Source organism: Anthonomus grandis, chromosome 22, assembly GCF_022605725.1.
Source record: "Anthonomus grandis grandis chromosome 22, icAntGran1.3, whole genome shotgun sequence".
NCBI lineage: Eukaryota > Metazoa > Arthropoda > Insecta > Coleoptera > Curculionidae > Anthonomus > Anthonomus grandis.
Window position 1 is genome coordinate 14865597 of NC_065567.1, and position 12389 is coordinate 14877985.

Consider the following 12389-nt stretch of genomic DNA (forward strand, 5'->3'; position numbering starts at 1 on the left):
TATTATCCTTTGAAATTTCCCATTCAAGCCAAAACAGTAGATTTCTTTTGAGTAGATAACTTCCTTGCTTTACATTTTTTTTTGACTATATACTTTACAGCTTTCCATGGGCTCAATCAAAACAGTTTCTCCCTCTTTTTCTCCAGTTTTGGCATTAACTACTACTTCTGGTACACTAATATCGTAACATCTTAGATGACTTAACGAATTTGGTATTTCCTTTATTTTCTTGTAGGTGGTGCATACAAATTTCGTCAGTTCTCGTCGTCAATATCCGGTTACATATATTCATTTTCAATTTCTGGGTATTCATAATATCCTTATATGACATTAATAATTAATTCTGCCACTAGTACTGGCTATTGGAATGTTATTAAGCTGATTATGACTTTAGCTTCATGTACTTCAACAATCAGGATTCTTTTTCCATCTGCTGATTCCAGGAGCAAATTTAGTGGAGGAATTTGGAAATCTTACAGTAAGCTATAATGTTGGATTCACAATGGTAAGACTTTATCCTGTATGCACCCCCATTTCACATTCACGGACTCATATTTTTCCCGGTACTACCAAGTTTATTCTTATACGTGGGGCTTGGTAGCACTCAGGCAGCTTGCACCTCAGAGAGCTGACTAGTTACAATTTTCCTGGTTTTTTGAGTCTGTAAAAGGGTTGGGATATTGACCTGTAATGTGTTTTTCACCAATCGCCAATGCCTAGTACAAGCCAACAGTGGAATGGTGTCTTAAGTTTCAAGCTAAAAATGACTCAAGCTTCTTCGGGCGGTTTTTTAGATCACTTTCCAAAGTTCTGATTTGTCTTATCCATGTCTGCCTTCTAGTTTCTTGAAAAACTGCCTCATACTCCATTCTATGGGCCAAAGCTTCCAAGATGCTTTTACAGTAAGCCATCCTTCGAGCATAGTTAATGTCTGGATCTCGAACCCCACGACTTATAGAAGTTTCTTTCCGAAACTATGATGAGGCTTAAGGGTAATCGAAGAATATCTGCCTCAAACTGTGGGCAACCTTCGTCGGGTTCTTGTCTCCAAGATTTCAATTGGACCTGAAACACCTGTTGTACCTGAGCTCTTACCGTATATCATCTCTAGGATACGCACCCGTACGTCGAAATTGAGCTGATTCTCAGATGGCTCTATTCTTAGTATTTGTGTAGCTTTTCTTTTAAGGCGTGGCTTAAGATTGATTGCCTTTTCTTCGTTATATCGGTGATTCCCCTAGTAGCAGCCTTAAACTGTTTCATGTAGGAACTCCAGGCTTTATTACTATCGAATTTTGTTATCTTCACCTTCATAATTGTTTGCATTCCAAGATCGGGATAAACACTGTACTGTATCTCTAGTTCTTAGATTTTTTTTTATATTTGCCCCAATTTTTTTTCAACTGTTACTTCGAAATTGATATATATTATTAATTGTTTCTGTTTTATCTCTAGATCTTCTCTAAATTTTAAATCTTGTTTTCTGTCTCGATCTTTATTTTCTTTCTTTAGGTCATACCTATTTAATGGTCCTAATTAGCTCTTTATTTTTATTTATCTTTAATAAATCTTTCTCTTTCTTGTCTCGTTCTTCTTAATTTTCTTTTTGTTTCTTATCTTGCCTTTCTTTTCTTTCTTTATGGTCTCGTTTAACTTGTTCTTTTCTCTGTTTACCATGTCCTTCTTCTTATTCTAATTTCTGCTCGTCAAACTTTTTTAGATACTTGGCCTGACTTCTCGTTAAGGGCATCCACTAAAATGGGCTTCCAAATATCCTTTAATTCTGATACCAATTGTAACGAAATTCAGGTAGCATTCAACATACTTTTTTATTGACTACGTCAAGAACTCTAACCTGTCTCGCGTTGCGTGTCGTTTATTTGTTTCTAAAGTAAACAATAGACTTTTCAACACCCATGGAACAATTTAAAATTTTCTACATTGTTTTTGCCGATGGAAACCAATAATTTCAAGAAAATACTGACTATCAAAACAAGCAAATTCTAGAAAACTTAAACAACAGGAATTTAAATTACAATAATATAATCTAAATTGGGACTCAAATGGAGACCTCAAACAAGATGAAATACTAAAAAAAAACAGACACTATAGCTGAAAATAACAAACTAAACATACCTAGAACCCTAAATAAAATTGGCTAGTTAACTTAAATCACAAAATACCAGTATATCAGTACAAAAATTAATAATTAACGTATTTACATTTGCATAAAAGTATTATTAAATTATTTCTTTAATTATTACAATTGCTAGAAAAAACCGTAGGATATATAGTATTAAAGTTAACCGATGAGAAGTCAAAGGTTAAAAGTCTAACATCTTATTCTAGCAGAATCTTTCCTGTTTCTAACCTACCGTGACGAAAATCGAATCTGGGTCAGACCTTTTTAAAGCCCATCGGTTTTTTTTGGGCTTTTGTAAGTCTTCCCTCATAGGGAGTAAAGGTGTCGTAGCTAGCCGTTGTCTCTTCCGATGAAAGACACAATCAGTTTTCTGAGAGGTTCCCTACATAAAATTCACTTTAATTTATGAAGCCGAATTACATCTAATCCTTTTTATTGATTAGGTCTTTATTGCGTGATCCTTCTCTTGCCTTTTTAAAATATAAAATGGCATTATTTGCCCTAAATAAATTTTTTAAAGATTTTTATTTTAACAAGAATTTACAAAGAACTATATATTGGGTTGAACTTTTTCATTTGATATCCATATTTAAGGTATTTTATAAAATAAAGGCAGATAAAGAATTAATATTGGATTCCAAACTCTTCCGATACGATCACACATATACCAGAAAGACTAAAGTATGTTCTCTCGATCTTTCACTTGACCTACCCATGTATCGATAAACCTCTTTTTACACACGAAACTATCGTTTAGTGACCCTGTATGATGTAGAAAGTTAAAAAAAATATAATAATATAATAATAAATTCTGTGAAAGCATATGGACTTTGCGATACAAGTCGAGGAAATGAGAACTGCATATAGAGTATGTTCTTCTTAACCTATTTAAATATAGCTTTACTTTACGACCTGCATTCGTTAACAAGTGGACTATCTGGAAGACAGGCTGCCAGAAAATAAACAACAGAGCTGACGAAAGTTTCTATAGTTTGTACCGGCAGGACCTAATCACCAAGGAAGCACGCACTGGCTTCTAAGGTAAAAATATTAAAAAGCTATGGAACAGGATATTTTAAATCGGGGAGACTAGAATCTGTTCGGGTCAACGGTTAATTGAAAAAGTGAGCTCTGAGCTTCTATTGGACTGCATAAAGTCTTAGAGGTACTGATGATGAAGGGTCACTACCTTGCTAGATAGGGAACGGTGAAACTGCCAGTAGACCCCGAACCTGTAATAGGCATAGCTGTCTTTTTTTCAGCAAAACTTTTAGTTTACCCAGCGATATAAATTTCTCAGCCCAGAGTGCCTCATTGGATTTTCCAAAGCTATAGACTTTAAGTAAACTTCAGTGAGATATGACGAGTCCATCAATAGCTCTATATACAAAGACTTATTATTCAAACCCAATATTTATTAAATTCCACATATACTTAATTAGTTTTTTATTAATGTACATATGACGTAAAAGTTTAAAAAAAGTACTTGATTACAAATAATTTTTACATCTAAATAATTAGCAAAAAAACAGTACCTTTTTTGAACAGTTTTTTTTGTTGTAAAATTTTCCAAAAGGGGTTAATTTACAAAATGTAGTATCTGACAAGATTTATTTAAAAAGTAATTTAAAAATTCCAGGATCTATTTTAACTTTGGGAATTCTAAATGGCTTTTTCTCTAAAAGGTACAAAGCATTATTGAAAACGTCTCGTATCGCATGAAGTCCGACAAAATAGGAGTAGAGCACCTATAATATAGTTTTCTTAGGTAGCTGATATGTTTAACATATAATAGAAAAACATAAAATAATTGCTTTGAAATTAAATGTCAATAAATTTGAATCGAGGTTTTGCTTAAAGTGCATAACTTAATAGACTACGCATTACTTATAACAAACTATTATGACAAAACTAAAGAGATCAGTAAGGAACATTAAAAGTAAAATAAAATATATTATTTTTATCTGTGAGATGAAATAGTATATATGTATAATATGGGATTTATTAATAAAAAAGCAAGATACTGTGAAACCGGATTCCTTGAGTAAATATTAAAACAAAACTGCAACTGGACTACGAGTACAAGGCAGAGAACGAGTTGCTTTTAAAATGCAAAACTTTAAATTAATATTTTACTTTTATATTCGCTCCAAAAAATAAAAATGAACTTATGGAAATGAAGTACTACTTGGTAACTTTATAATGCTAGATATTTTATATTTTAGTTATAATTGTTTTTCTTCAAAACGCCACGTATGAAACATCGAAACTTATATTATAATAAAAACCGTTTCTCTACACTATTTATTCAAGAGAGCTCGCTTTTCTCGAGTTTTATTTACAAGGTTTATATCTTCAGATTAAGTTATAATTAATATAGTACATACCAAATAAAGTTAGAAACCAGGAAATTAGTTGAAAAGCTCTTTAAAACATTAAGGAAAAAATAAAGGAAATAGTTTATAGCCATATATTATTATGTTTTCCATACAAAAATGATAAAATATATGTTAGTTATAAATTGAAAATTAGTATGATTATAATATTAAATTTCATAGAGACCTACTATATTATTCTTATAGAAAACTTTTAAAAAAATGCAATACTAGGCTAATGCCTATATTACTTACTCAAGTAAATTGGAATTAAAATTTGACAGAAAAGAGAATTTAAAACTAGTTGTTCAGAAACAAAATGCAAATAAATTTGAAATAATTAAAAAACTTCACTGACTGCTTCAACGACAGCTTAATTTTTGAATTTTAAATAATTTTACAGCAAAACACTTTATTTCAGATTATAAAACAATTTTGAAATAATTTGCATTTATATTACTGATTTGTGTTTATTTTTTTTTTCAAAAATGCGAATTAAGCCAGTAAAGAAATATATTTCCATAGCATAAATTCAGAAACCAAAAAATAGCATTTTAATAATTATTTGTATTTATAATTTTCGGTATTTCCAGCCTGTAAGAAAATAAATGTTTAAGATGTACTTTTTACAATTTAAAAAGTAATTTAGAAATTCCCGACTTTTTTTAACGTTAGAATTCTAGTCTTTGTACTATTTTTTTTTATCAAGCGAACAAAGTGCCAAAGGAAAAGTCCCGGCCAGTAGAGTATCCGACAAAATTGGAAAAGTGGAAGTCGAATTTCTAAACGTTAGTCCTCAATGAAGTTGCTTTGTGGTAACGATTAAATTTTGCCTTTAATTGTCTTCATTGAAAGAAAATGCACTTTTTCTATTAAAGGAACATTTTAAAAAGTTAACCTAAATTAAAACTAAAGTTAATACGATACTAAAAATATATCGGTGTAATATTTTCATATATGAACGTACCAAAAATATTTACGCACTACTTATAATACTCGAATACCATAGGGTGCACCAGTGGCAGTATATTTAGTAAAAAAAAAAAAAAGTATCTGCATTTAACGCAGACGATTTTTAAATTTTTTTAGGACTTCTTTTTATTTTATTTATACAGTTAAATTTGTCTAATGCGTTATCAAATGCTCTTTAGTTTTATAATAAATATCTAAAAATGCATTTTCAATATATTTCGAATCACTTGCCTTTCCCCTAGGCTTGATATTTTATTTATATATGCTGAGCTTTTCTTTAAGCTTAAAAGAAAATGCTTCTCTCCGCTGCATTTGATCTAAACTGGAAAATATTGTACCTAAGTTTTTAAGTCCCTTTCATCATCTCCTAATGGAAGTAGGTTATAATTTTAACATAAGCTCGAGGATCTTGCGGTTTAGGAATAAGGCAACAAAAAGAGACGCTATTAGAGTTATTTCTCATATGCTCTTATGATGAATCTAAACAATATCGGTGTGTAATATATTTCGTCAATAATTCGTGAATAATTGTAGGGAACTAACAGAATCTGAAATCACGCTGATCAAAAAGAACAGAAGATCTTTTTAATTATTTTGTAACTTATTTCAAGAGCGTCTCCACTTATTGCTGTCTGTAAAAGGGTATCGCTACTCTGGAAGATCGTCTCGATGTTTGAAAAAATTTGATTTGATGAACACAAAAAAGTTGCCAGCATATTAAAATATCCAGAAAAAAACACTAATTCATTATCAGCCTCAAGTGACAACATAATGCAAGAGTTTATTGTTTTTTTACGTTGAAACTCAAAGACATTGAGCCCAAATGTCCACAAATATCTTCATTTCAAGCAAGCTATTAGGAGATCTGATTTATTAAAATATCCAGAAAAAAACACTAATTCATTATCAGCCTCAAGTGACAACATAATGCAAGAGTTTATTGTTTTTTTACGTTGAAACTCAAAGACATTGAGCCCAAATGTCCACAAATATCTTCATTTCAAGCAAGCTATTAGGAGATCTGATAGCAGTCAGTAGTATAACTAGAATTGGAATACTTAATCGTAACAAAGAGTATAGGTCATAAGCCTCTTAAGATTACTATATCCAACCAATATCATGTTCGGTCTAGATTTGCTTAATTACTTTAAAATGGGTACTTATTTATATTATCACGATATTGTAAATACCGAGAAATCAGCTGATTCTCCGTCATTCTGGAATGACAAGTAGTACACCGCATGACTTCTTGAAGGTGGGCAAGAATAATCCGGAACAGCGTTCAGTCGAATATATAAGAAGCTGCGTCGCCGAGAGTTGTGATTTCAGTAAAGTAAAATTCGAAATATTGGCACCAGATTTAAAAAAAAAATTATATAAACACATGAAAAATATATTTAGTAGTCGTGAGTGATCGTGTTTTCAAAGTTAACTTTGTAAATAAATTAGTTGACCATGTTCAATTATTTTAATTCACACCTGATGAATGAAAAAAATGCTACAATGTTAAAATGTGCGTTGTTAATGTATCAAGACTCAATGTCCCATTTATTAATATCATTATATTTAAATTGAAATTCGGTTATATTATCTATAATTATACATCTGAATTAATGATGGACGGCAAACATGGATTACTAAAAAATTGTATGAGCATATTAGATTTAGAGCATTCTCTGAGAGCAAACGGTATAAAATTTAGTAGGATGCCCCAGTTGTGCTAATCGTGATCGCGCAAAAAATGGCTAATTTTATTCTTTGATTATTTCGATATAAAATGGCTTCCGTACCGTTATTTGAATCGACGTTAATAATATTTTACATCGTTGCAAACTTAACACAAATATAAACAAATATGCAGCTATTGTAAATAATTTTTTTAGTCGCATATTCGACTAATAATTTAGTTTTACTAAGTAGGAATTAATTAAAATAGTAAAAATAGAATTATATCATGTAAGAACATTACACTCGTAAACTATAGAAATAGTCATTACGCAGTTATTTCTTATTTATTTCATTCAAGCACTTGTAACTTAAAATTAGTTATAAATGTTGGTACCTGACAACCTTGTTTTGGAAAATTTTAGGAACAAAACATTTTTTTAATAAAAAAAATTTTCGGTAAACCTTATAATAATAAATGACCAATACTTTTCGAGCTATTTATATAAATTATTTATAATTTTTTGTTGTCTGTTCTGACTAGAAAATAATTATCAAAATCATATTTAGCATCGCAAAAAACATTAAATAAGATGTTTTTTTAGCCATCCCGCTAAGTTTTGTACCTTTTGCTTTCAGAGAATGGGTCTCACTATAATATATGTGAACTTAGTCAAATTATTATTTTCAAAACAAATAAACGTTAGTTAGACCTAGTTTCTAAAAAGCTTAAGATTCTGTTATTTAGAGACACATTTACTATTCAAAGATACGCATCTATATAACGCTCTGGTATTATGAAAACTATACCACGCCGCTATGATTTTAAATTCAATATACCAATGTCACAGTCAAGTATTAGAGTCCGTTCAGAGGTGTTTCTTAAGTTAATAAGCTTTCGAAAGGATGGAGCGTAACCTATGATAGGTCTTAGGTTTTTATGTTCCTCGCATATATTACAGACTCTTTGAATTTTTTGTATAAATGTGTATATGTATAAATTATTTTTGGTAATCCATTAACCATATTTAATTTAGGCAGTGGTTTTTTTCTAAACCGTTGTTATTGCAAAATACTTTTTTTATTGTTACAGAATTATTTTGTATTTCTTATTCTTAACTGTATAGTTACTGCAAATAAACTGTTATTATACAGATTTCATGCCAAGCGGCATCATACTCCCATCTGGATTAGGAGGACCAATCACTTATCCCGAATGTTCTAGATTTTAGACGGATTAGGCTCTGTGGGGACCCTTTGCTTGTTGAGACTCCTTTCTAAGGTATTTATTTATTTAAACCGCTACACATGACAACCTACTTAAATACATAATACTTAATAACAAATTTAAAGCTAACATTTGATGTAACTCCATAAAAACTAGAATATGTCACAGTGCTCAATAAACTTTCGGATAAATGCTTTATCAGCTGTTGCTTTATGTTTTTGATCAGACTTTTTAAAATTGCCCATTTTTAATACAATAAGTAGAACAATGTGCACTTATTATCTTTGAATCTGTTCCAAATCCATCTTTCATAATCTTTTCGTTTTATTCCGCCGTTGTAAGTTCTTATTGACCGGGAAAGCAATATCAATAAAAGTCGTTTTTCTAGAAACTTCATTAAAAGTAAGTCAGATCTAATATAATTTACTTGCTGGTTCTTCTCAATTTCAAGCATCAGCTCCAGCATATATAACTACCTATAATATGCGTGCCATATTCTATCGCTTAATCTCGTTGAAATAACTTGATCTCGTATATTCAAAATCCTTTAGTTTTAGGAAAATGCTGCCTCGAGGTCAACTAGTATTTCGACACGTCGTCATACTTTTATCGAATTTTGTTGACTTGTTTCTCTTGTTAGTGATAGCTACTAACAATAACATAAGGTCATCCATATAAAATAGATAATTAAGCTTGTCTACTTATCTATTGTTATTTTTAATACATAGCTCCGATACTTCTAGTTTGAATTCTGCTTCTAGTGAGGAGCTTGAGATTAATACATGTCCAACAATTACTATAATGAAAGGAAATGCTGCACCGCATCTAACGCCATTATAATCGATATAGGTTCCTAAAATGTTCTTCTGGGGCCGTATTTTCAAAACCGTGCGAGAATCTTCGAATGCGAAAAAAGTGGAGCGGCAAAATTCGCACACGAATTAAAAAGTGCAATTTTTAATTCGTGTTTTTTTGAACAGCATTCGAAATTTCACGCATTTCACGCATTCAAAATTCGCATACGAACATGAAATGTACTGGCAACGCAGCAAAGTCGACTGCTATTGGAGGCCATGTCAAACGGGATGAAGACGATAAAGATTTTTTAACCTAACCTAAAATTTAAGTTTAAAAACATCAGGGAATTTTAGGTTTTTTCATGGCATTTCTTGGGTTTTTCGAATTGACTTTTTTTAAGATGGATTCAAAAAATAAAAAAATATTGCGGTTTTGTGTCGAAAAAAAAAGAACTAATTTAATTTATGGAAGGGCACCCGGAATTAAAGTCGGTAAATTCCCCAAGATGTTTCAGCTAAAAGTGCACAAGCCTTGTGGATAAACGTAGCGGACAGATTACACAGTCTCTGGAGCACATCAATTCCATCGTAATAGGCTTGCTTAATCTATATAATTTATTAAATTGAGCATCGGAATACATTTCAAATGGGTCAAGAAATGAAGAGTACATCCTATTCCTTCTATCTATATTTGATTATTGTTTTTTTTTAACAACTAAAAAACACTACGAAAATACTCACAAATTTAAAATCAAAACAAGACAAGTAGCAGAATCGCACACAAACTTTGAAATTCGAATGATATATACCCATTCGAGACACCGCATGCGAAAAAGTTTGCATAAGAAGCGGTCGAAAATACGAATATCGATTTTTCGTGCGAAATCCTCTAATTTCGTATGCGAATCAAAGATAAATGGTTTCAAAAATACTGGCCCCTATTTGTTCTGTTGTTCACAAAGTCAAAGTTCTTTGCAACAACATGTCAAAGTCATGCTCATTTTATCTCAAGCCGGACGTGTTGCCGGTCTTTGAGTACGTGTTCTATCACCGAATCCAACTATGCACAGAATTTCTATTTTTGCTCATCGACTTTAAGTATAGGACATGATGCATAGTTGAAAAAATGAAGTTGATGGATGAAATTAATTTTTGAGCAACCCTGTATTTACAAACTTCACCTACAAAAAAACGCACCTTGACATAATAATCGACGGATCCGAGCGTTTATGCAAAAAATGCCATCGCCTAACTTTAAATGAATTTTGACATTAGATTTGGGATGCACTGTATATGCGTTCTATAATGCAGGATGTAATTAGCTTATATATGTTGGGCGCAAAGCCCGAAAACGGCCAATGGCCGTTTTTTTTGCTCAATCCTAGGATTGGCTTAATTAAAACGACCAAAACCCGAATTTTATTCCAATTTCGGGCTTTGATCGTCTCCAACCAGCCAAACTTAGGATTATGCAATTACGAAACGACCAAAGCTTAATAAATTCGGTCCGACAACACTGTCGCAAAAGATTTTGCACAGCGTCGGCGTCGCAGACCGTCGCATTGAGTGTCAGTCTGAGCCAGTGCGTGAATCGCGTTAACACGTGTCTTAGTAGTGCATTTTGTCTGATATTTACGATGTCCGTTGTAAGTGAAGGAGAATTTAAATTGAAATTAAATGCCTATATCCAGGAAAGTAAACTAAATACATTCATGTTGACAACAGAAAAGTACAATGAATTATTATCCGATACAAAAGTTTCTTTAACTAAAAGAAGGCAGGGAGAGTTGCTTACATCATTAGATTATCGCAGAATTAAGAAGTACGATATTTTAACCATCGGGGATGTAGACAAACTTATAAAAAAGCGAACTTCTAGTGAAGAAGACATAAAATATTTTTGCCATATAGATAAAGTGTATGAAATTATTCATAAAGCCCACATTGATACGGGGCATAAAAGAACTCGGTGCATGGATAAGGAGCTTAAAAAAAAATACTGTAATATTACCCGTGATATAATTGATATTTATTTACGCTTATGTGGACAATGTCAGTTGAAGAAAAAACAGAAAGGAAAAGGGCTTGTGGTTAGACCAATTTTAAGCAACAACATGAACTCAAGAGGGCAAGTAGACCATATAGATATGCAAACAGAACCAGACGAAGACTACAAATTTATTTTAAATTATCAGGACCATCTGACAAAATTTGTGTTTCTAAAACCTTTGAAATCTAAAAGAGCTGCAGAGGTAGCTTACAATCTTTTAGACATTTTTTGTATAATAGGTGCTCTTTACATCCTCCAATGTGACAATGGAAGAGAGTTTACAGCAGCTGTCATTAATGAACTTGCTGATATGTTTGAAGCTAAAATAATTCACGGCAAACCGAGGCACTCTCAAAGCCAGGGAAGTCTAGAAAGGGCAAACCAGGATGTTAGGGATATTTTGGTATCTTGGATGGCAGATAACAAGAGTACTAATTGGGCTAACGGATTGCGATTTCTTCAACTAAAAAAAAACAGATCTTTTCGTCCGTATGAGGCTATGTTTGGGGTACCTATACGTAATGGCCTATTTGATTCAAATATACCTCGTGAGGTCCTTCAAAACATTACTGAAGAAGAAGAGTTGGAAAATATAGCAAATGAAAATTCTAACGCAGACATCTCTAGCGGCTCAGATGTAGAAGAAGAAAATAATGCAGTATCATACAAGACATCAAGCGATGAAACCAAGCAAAAAGAAGTAAGTGATATTTCATTTCTTTTCGTACAAAAAAAATAACAAAACTTCATATAAGTAAATTACTGTTTATACAAGGTGTTTGGAGGGTGAATCGCCAAACTTAAGGAGGGGGTAGAGCATCTGAAAAAAATGGAAAAACTCCTTATAAGGATTTGCCTGAAAATGCTTTATTATGGATATACAGGGTGTTAAAGTTTAAAAAAAGCTAAATTCCTGTAAATATATGCGTGGAATTACTTCGTTCTCGAAATAAGTACAGGGTATGAAAGTTAGCTTTTCGTTAAACTTTAACACCCTGTATCTTCATAATAATGCATTTAGAGGCAAATGCTTATAGGGAATTTTTTCATTTTTTTTGAAATGCTCTAAGTCCTCTTTAAGTGTGGCTACTCACCCTCCAAATCATGTATTATGTAGGCAGATTATTGACCAACATGTTTTTTTTAGTGTACGTGTACA

At 31.9% G+C, this 12389-nt stretch overlaps 1 protein-coding gene across 1 annotated transcript in view; it reads left to right on the forward strand.

Moving 5' to 3' along the window:
* LOC126749218 (uncharacterized) overlaps positions 1-12389 on the forward strand; it is a 504530-nt gene that overhangs the window by 119876 nt on the left and 372265 nt on the right. The window lies entirely within an intron of this gene.